General features: G+C 41.7%; 2 non-coding genes across 2 annotated transcripts; both read right to left on the reverse strand.

Annotated features, from left to right (window-relative positions):
- Positions 1 to 4,925: 4,925 nt before the first annotated feature.
- trnak-uuu (transfer RNA lysine (anticodon UUU)) lies at positions 4,926 to 4,998 on the reverse strand. Its single transcript has one exon. It is a non-coding gene; the product is annotated as a tRNA-Lys (tRNA).
- A 1,091-nt stretch (positions 4,999 to 6,089) lies between these two features.
- On the reverse strand, positions 6,090 to 6,161 carry trnaa-ugc (transfer RNA alanine (anticodon UGC)). The gene has a single exon. It is a non-coding gene; the product is annotated as a tRNA-Ala (tRNA).
- Positions 6,162 to 8,550: the final 2,389 nt, after the last annotated feature.

The following is an 8,550-nucleotide window of genomic DNA, read 5'->3' on the forward strand; positions in this document are numbered from 1 at the left end:
GTGGATATTTCCACACTCTTTACATCAAACTATCAGTGAGCTAATTATCTTTTTTTAAACCTCCGGTTTTTCATCGATGCGTAATTACGCACGAACTGGAACCCGGGGGACCGCTGTGTGCACACGTTCACAACGCGAGAAATACTGTTCAATACGGCTTCGTGCGAAAAACCCGTATATGACCATAGGAAGCAGAACAGCGCAGTCTCCCATTACCCAGACTGTAAGCACGGGAATAAAGCTTTGTTTGATTTCTGAAACCCTTCCTTTACGCCCTGTTTTCATTCAGGTAAGGGTCAACTATATTGAAAATACTACTGACAGCAGGAAGATTAAAATATTCTTTACTCAGCAGCTTATTAAAAACAGCTCCCATGATGTTCAAACCGATTTTTTACACAGAACACTGACACAGCTTTGCATTCTGAATCTCTTTGCTTTTATTTAATATGGCACAATGCACTGGGATAGGGGTATTCTGTTCACAAACCAATAGCATTTAAACCACAGCACCCACAATGCTGCAAGTGTTTTGCACACTAAGCAGGTCCTCTGACTTTTCCCAGCTTTGTTTTGGGTTGTGGAACCTTTCTTTATATTTTTTAGGATTTTCTGAAGATAACACTACAGGTAATACACTGGGACAGGTGGGTCATCTTCATGGCTCAATAGCATTTCAAATACAGCACCCACACTGCTGTACCCAAGTGTTTTACACACCAGACAGGCCCCCGAACCTCGTACAACCTTGCTGTGGCTGTGGCCCCTTTCTTTAATTTTTTTATGATTTTTTGAAGATAACACTACAGGTAATACACTGGGATAGGTGGGTCGTCTTCATGGCTCAATAGCATTTCAAATACAGCACCCACACTGCTGAAACCAAGTGTTTTACACACCAGACAGGCCCCCTAACTTTATATAACCTTGCTGTGGCTGTGGCCCCTTTCTTTAATTTTTTATGATTTTTTGAAGATAACACTACAGGTAATACACTGGGATAGGTGGGTCATCTTCATGGCTCAATAGCATTTCAAATACAGCACCCACAGTGCTGAAACCAAGTGTTTTACACACCAGACAGGCCACCTAACTTTATATAACCTTGCTGTGGCTGTGGCCCCTTTCTTTAATTTTTTATGATTTTTTGAAGATAACACTACAGGTAATACACTGGGATAGTTGGGTCGTCTTCATGGCTCAATAGCATTTCAAATACAGCACCCACACTGCTGAAACCAAGTGTTTTACACACCAGACAGCCCCCAGAACCTTATACAACCTTTCTGTGGTTGTGGCCCCTTTCTTTATTTTTTTAATAAGAATTTTAGTTTTTCAATATGGCACCATTAGACAGGCGGTACATGGGGATTGGGGGGTGCTATTCATGAGTCAATAGCTCTTCAAGCACAACAGCCACAGTGCTGCAACCAGGTGTTTTACACCAGACATTTCCCCTAACCTTATACAACCTCGCTTTGAGTTGTGGAACATTTATTTATTTTTTAATTGTTTTTTTGACTGTAATCAAGTGTTGTGCTCACTAGGCAGGACTCCTGACCTTTCACAGTCATGCTTTGTTGTGTGCAACTTTAATTATCTTTTTAGGATTTTTTGAACATGGCAACTTCCACCGAGACGGGTGGGGGGTGTCGGGGTGCTCTTCAATAGCTTTTTCATCTATACACACAAATGGATGTAACCAAGACACTCAGAACCTGTCACGCAGGGGCTGACTGCTGAGGATAGGGATCCAATGCGGTGCCCTTGGTAGGGTTGGCGCGAGACGCAGGCGTAGTCGGAGTAAACAGGCAGGGGCCCGAGTCCGGGAAGGCGTAGTACAGGCGTAGGCACAGAATCGACAGGCGAAGGCGTAGTCGAGGGACTGGCAGGGGTCGGAGTCCGGGAAGGCGTAGAAGTTGCGTCGGTAGGTAGAGGCGTAAATGAAGAGACAGGCTGGGGTCAGGATCCGAGAAAGCGTAAAACAGGCGAAGGTACAAAATCGAGTGGCTAAAGCAGTTGTCGGAAAAGCGGGGTCGAGGTCCAGGGGAGAAGTCATAGTAAGGCAAAGGCGTAGTTAGTAGGTAAGCTCCGGGAGAGAATCTCAATCGTGAGCAATGACCGGGGGACAGATGAGGGTTTAAGTAGAGGACTGATTGACATGTGCACGTTTGGTATGGGGAGAGCTCGAGGGAATGCGGGAGCGCTTGCCTGCGTGAGGGAGATTCATGACAGAACCAACAGAATCAACCTGAACTCATAGAAAAACAAGAATGCCCCCGAGACACCTGAATCCCCCTCCTGGACCACTCTGGTATCAACACCCCCAAACCCATCCATACCAGCTTACAAGATTCAGAATCGGTGCAACCCTCCAACCTGGACCAAGAGCAGGATGGGACAAGAACCTGCACCACACTACGTACACAGGTTTGTATTTTTGGCTGAAGATGAAAATGTCTAACATAGATTGTTTTGGTTCTAGCAAACAATAAAAATAGTTGTTAAAATCCAAACACACATAATGAGATCACTCTCTGTCAGTATGTGTAACATTCTGGGTCTGGGCTCCTCTGTATTTGGGCTAAAGAGAGTTCAACAACATTTATTAAATGCACTGACATCATAATCTGACAAGATCCATTGTTTAGGGGAGACTTGACCACCCACTGTCCCCCTGGTATCGTGAAGCTCATTGTCCTTTAGCTTTCCAAAACCAGAATCACTTGGGACTCCGGGGGGATCGGTGTATGCAAAATATGAATTCCTTATGCAAGAAATTGTATATGGTCAATATAGCGATCATATCTTATCAGCAGATGGTAATCTCCAAGGAACAAGTAATAGGTTTATTCCACGCTGAAAAATGATCAAATGATTGATGAACCCAAGTGATTTGAAAGAAATGTTAAACAACTCAAAGCGAGGTTGTATAAGGTTAGGGGAGCTGTCTGGTGTGTAAAACACCTGGTTGCAGCACTGTGGCTGTTGTGCTTGAAGAGCTATTGACTCGTGAAGAGCATGATGTACTATCCCCATGTACCGCCTGTCTAATGGTGCCATATTGAAAAACTCATAAAAAATAAAGAAAGGGGCCATAACTACAGCAAGGTTGTATAAGGTTCTGGGGGCTGTCTGGTGTGTAAAACACCTGGTTTCAGTAGTGTGGCTGTTGTATTTGAAATGCTATTGAGCCATGAAGATGACCCACCTGTCCCAGTGTATTACATGTAGTGTTATCTTCAGAAAATCATAAAAAAATAAAGAAAGGGGCCACAGCCACAGCAAGGTTGTACGAGGTTCGGGGGCCTGTCTGGTGTGTAAAACACTTGGTTTCAGCAGTGTGGGTGCTGTATTTGAAATGCTATTGAGCCATGAAGACAACCCACCCATCCCACCTGTAGTGTTATCTTCAGAAAATCATAAAAAAATAAAGGTTCCATAACCCAAAACAAAGCTGGGAATAGTCAGATGACCTGCTTAGTGTGCGAAACACTTACCTGCAGCATTGTGGGTGCTGTGGTTTAAATGCTATTGGTTTGTGAACAGAATACCCCTATCCCAGTGCATTGTGCCACATTAAATAAAAGCAAGAGAAAAAGAGATTCAGAACACAAAGCTGTGTCAGTGTTCTGTGTAAAAAATCGGTTTGAACATCATGGGAGCTGTTTTTAATAAGCTGCTGAGTAAAGAATATTTTAATCTTCCTGCTGTCAGTAGTATTTTCAATATAGTTGACCCTTACCTGAATGAAAACAGGACGTAAAGGAAGGGTTTCAGAAATCAAACAAAGCTTTATTCCCGTGCTTACAGTCTGAGTAATTGGAGACTGCGCTATTCTGTTGCCTATGGTCATATACGGGTTTTTCACATGAAGCCGTATTGAACAGTATTTCTCGCGTTGTGAACGTGTGCGCACAGCGGTCCCCCGGGTTCCAGTTCGTGCGTAATTACGCATCGATGAAAAACCGGAGGTTTAAAAAAAGATAATTAGCTCACTGATAGTTTGATGTAAAGGCTGTGGAAATATCCACAAGTCGTGGTCTTTAAAATGCTTTTGGTTTGAAGGCGTTCTGTGCTTCCATTGCGGAGATATGGACAAAAGCATATTCGTGCTTGGTCAAAAAAATGTCATAAAAACGAAAAAGTAAAGGCTGAGAAATCATCCACAATGTATTTTATACACAAAGCAAGTGTTTTTGTAACTCTAAGAGATTTCGTGAAAGCGCTACAGGCGTGCCAAAATCGTTTTCGAACTTCAAGCTAACTTTACCCCGGTCAGCCACCTTGCCTGTGGTACTAAGAGCAGCGCTCAATAAAAATGATCAGAAACCGAAAGCGCTTCTTATGCGGATCAGTATATTCCGATTCCACTGGTTCTGCGGAAGAAATAAGAAAAGCCGAACTCAAAGCACTGTGTTGCCATTACGGGTACTCTGCAGCTGCTTTAAGATCTACTCACACCGTGTTGCCATTAAGGCTACATAGTTAAAAAAAAAACTTATCGTCATCTTTTTGAACGTGATTATTAGACACCCGTTAAATCTCCACCGAGGTTTCTTGAGAGATCTTCAGCGAGCGAGTATTAAAAAACTACGTCGCTTCCAACCTCTGCTGTCACTGTAAACTCGGACGTGATGTTCTGCAGAGTTGCAGTGTGCCTTTCCTCTTGTCGTATTCAAGAGTACTCACTGTGTGAGCTCCTCACTGCGTGTTCTGTACTCTACTGTGATTTAATTTAGATGATTACGTGGAATAGAGTGACAAGATCTACTTGAACATTTTCGGTTTGTGAAATGAAACACTAAATACACTACTGTAAATACAAGTAATGGACATTTAAAATAACCACAGTACAGCTAGAACAGTGAAAGATAAAAGACTATTTAGAATGACATTCACAATAGATTTAAGAACAACACATCCGCCCGAACAGGGACTTGAACCCTGGGCCCTCAGATTAAAAGTCTGATGGTCTACCGACTGAGCTATCCGGGCTCTGAAAGAAAATCGACACTGTCGGGATCCTCGCAAGTCACGTGTCTCTTGTGCCGAAGACCAGTCATACCTGACCCGTCTGGAATGACCACTGACAGACTTTATCATGAAGCGACGGCATCACTCCCAGTAGAATGAGTGAGAAATACAGCATGACATGGGTAGTTAAGGGGCTCCCACAATCCATCTTTCCTCACATTACTGATTTTTTTCAATAGCATTTGGACCTTTTTTCACATTCAGATTTTTTTCTCATTTAATAAAATCTTTTAATCAACAACATTAAAAAGAAAACAAATGGAACATTTTTTGAAACAATAATTTAAAAAAAAATCTTTCAATGCCTTGGTTGTATACGTGTGCACACCCTTTATAAAGGGAGTTGCAACAGTGCTGAAATGTAAAGAGCATTTCTGTAGAGAAAACAGCATTTTTTCTGCCTTGATGTTAAGCTTAGGGAGCCTGTCTTTTAGAAATTCTATTTCTTCACACCCTGCACAGCCTCCCGACAGACTAACGAATATTTTTGGGAGAAATTGGCTCACACACCGGAAGACACTAACGTTTATATACGTTAGAGTATGTGAATAACAGTTTAACCGAAAAAGTTTGTAATTGTGATTTTGTTAAAATTTAATAAATCGTCTATCATCAGTAAGTAATTATTAAGAAATTGTTTTATTTCATAAACTATAAGACAATTTAGAGAGTTTATAGGTCATAAACGTCGCTTATGTTCTTTTAACTCTAGCGTTCAGGATCCAAACCCAGGTGCGGACGGTTGTGTTTCTTGAATCTCTTGTAATCATCAAAAGTCGATGTGTAGTCCTTCAGTACTTTCTCGAGTTGTGCCATGGATATTTTATACGATCAATACTTGTCATGCTCTTTTGCATTTTCCTTAACTAAATTAGTTCAAATAATTTAGGATTTAACAGAACTAAATGAGGTACATTTAAAACAGCAGCGCAACTCTGCAGCACGTCGAGTGTGCCTGCATTTAATTGTGTAAACCTGGCTCTCTCTGAACACGAGCAAAGAGTTCTCACTCAACAGAAGATTGCAATGTGAGTACTGTAATATAAAGCACCTGGTGATGCCAGGGATTGAACCCGGGACCTCATACATGCAAAGCATGCACTCTATCACTGAGCTACATCCCCGATGAAAAAGTTTATGGAACAGACTTAGAGATGTGCAAATGCTCACTGCTCACACCACTCACGAAGAATGCCTGCAGTTTCCCACTTTCGCGTTTCTTCTACTACAGAGTAAATTCATAGGAATGAAAAAATAAGGAAGGAAAAATAATCGCATCGAAGCTTCAAGAGGCTGGGCACAAATTAATCTGTTATTTTTGCATCCAGTTACATGGGCGACGGTGGTTGATTCCCAGACGGGGGAGTGCTTTTTTTTCTACCTCCTTACTCGACTGTCCTTCAATTCTATTTTATTTGAAACCTATTTGCATCTTTTAAGTGCTCTTGATTAAACTATGCATAGAAAAACAGCAGTACTGATGATTTAACGTAAAAGGGTGAAACAACGCCCCAACCACAGGAATGGTAACAGGAAGGATCGTGTTCTTATTTAATATGTCCTTTTGAGATGTCTTGTCAATGCACACAGGCGGTAGAGCTGAATAATTTACCTTTAGTTCTTTCTATACCAGGAAGAAAGGAGCAGACTTTAACTTTAAGAGGCAAAAATGACACCTTGTCAAAGCTAATATTTATTAAAATGACATTACAACAAAAGAGTGGAGCCTTGAGTGAATAAAGCCTTGAGTGGAGCCTTGAACTTTCATTGGATGTCTGTGTCTCCATAACTTTGTAGGTGAGAGAGAGGATTGTGATAATTTGCAGGTGCTTCTCGGGAGTGCGTTGGTGGTACAGGCGCCTTCCAAATAATTGAGTCAGTTTTTTAATCCCAGCCAGTGCAAACCCAAATCTTTTCAAGATAATCTGTGGTCCGCTAACACATCTTTTGAAACACTACAACAGGTAACACCCCGTGTGAAACATCATGAGCATCTATTAAACCTCTCTACCTACCCGTTCCTCACAGAGACATGACGAGGGTCTAAAGGGACATTTTGAGCCGTAGAAACATTTTAGCATTCCGTACTTTCCTGTGCAGTCAGGCCAGTTCCACTTTAACTGCGCCCGACAACGGAGGTCGTTTTGAAAACTACGAGAGTAAAGGAAGAGTAAAGGATTGGAAGCTAAGGAGTTTCAGGTCTGTGTTTTTATTATAGGTTCTCAAATCTGAATACCTTTTCAAGAAGTATTTCAGAATCCCAGTCAAATCCAGTACGAATGCTGCATAGATCTGCATTGTACAATTAGTATACTGTTTGTCCGTTGAATCAAACACGCCTTATGAAGCATTTCTAAAACAGGAGAGATTGTTAGGGAATGCGTCTTCCTGTAAAAATAAAATGACTTCAAGGGCACTATAAGCAGAGGTGCTCTACAGAAGAACTATAGCCAGAGATGCCAAAGAGGTCGAGATTTCACCACGTGAGAGAAAGCATCTCAGAAAACGAAGTTGCGGTCATTTCCACGCCTCATAAAACCACTAGGTCAAACAACAAGAGCTGAAGAGCCGCTGTTGAGAGTAACACGGCCGAGCGCTCTAAGGAGCTGGCTTAAACCTCCAGCCTCTTCAGGAGCATCTGTTGGAGTCACACTGCTACAGTGTATCGCCTTGTTAAGTATCCCTTTTATTGTTGTTGCTACCTCCAGGCGATGTAAACCAGATTCAGAAAAAAAATAATTTGAACAACATTATTCCCACGTTTTTTCGAAGGTGCGGTGGCCAAGTGGTAAGGCGTCAGTCTCGTAAATCGACGATCGTTTTATCAAACCCCACCCGTGCCTATTTCGAAGTCTTCAAAAAAACTTGCAATGTAGGAGTCTCAATAGTAAGAGAACATAACTATCGCCAGTGATTAGTATCCGTGCATATCCTGCCTTGTTTTTTAGTCGACAAAGCTTGTCTCTCTTCACACCCATCTTCTGAATGATCGCCTCAGCATTGGGAAGGAACGTGCGCTTGGTACAGCCCCTGACTCCATGGTCTGATCACAAACAGATCTGGTGAGCTGTCAGTCCAGGTTGGAAGTAACGTTCGAAAGCACTAAAAATCTGACTTAGGAACGAGAAGACCGTGTTTTTTTAAACGAGTAAACGATAAAATAATATACTGCCTGCAAGACTATGTCAAGTTCAAGTTCAAGTTTATTGTCATTATACTCATACATAGGTATAAGGTATAACGAAATGCTATTTAGCTAGCTCTCGGACATAAGTAGTACAAAGAAAAAAAACACAACAACAATACAATTGTATAACAAAAGAAAGACAGAGACAACAGCCGATGTGCAAAAAACAACAACAGGCAGTGTGCAAAACAACAAAAAGGTAACAGGTTATGTGCAAAAACATGCATCAAAAGAATGAAATAAAGGGATAGAAATGATGGGGAGTGAGCTTTTGACATGTATGGTAGAGGTAAATGTTCAATGTGTTTGGGTTTTTGGTAAGAAAG

The sequence above is a fragment of the Lepisosteus oculatus genome, chromosome 14, assembly GCF_040954835.1.
Source record: "Lepisosteus oculatus isolate fLepOcu1 chromosome 14, fLepOcu1.hap2, whole genome shotgun sequence".
In the NCBI taxonomy this organism is placed as follows: Eukaryota; Metazoa; Chordata; class Actinopteri; order Semionotiformes; family Lepisosteidae; genus Lepisosteus; species Lepisosteus oculatus.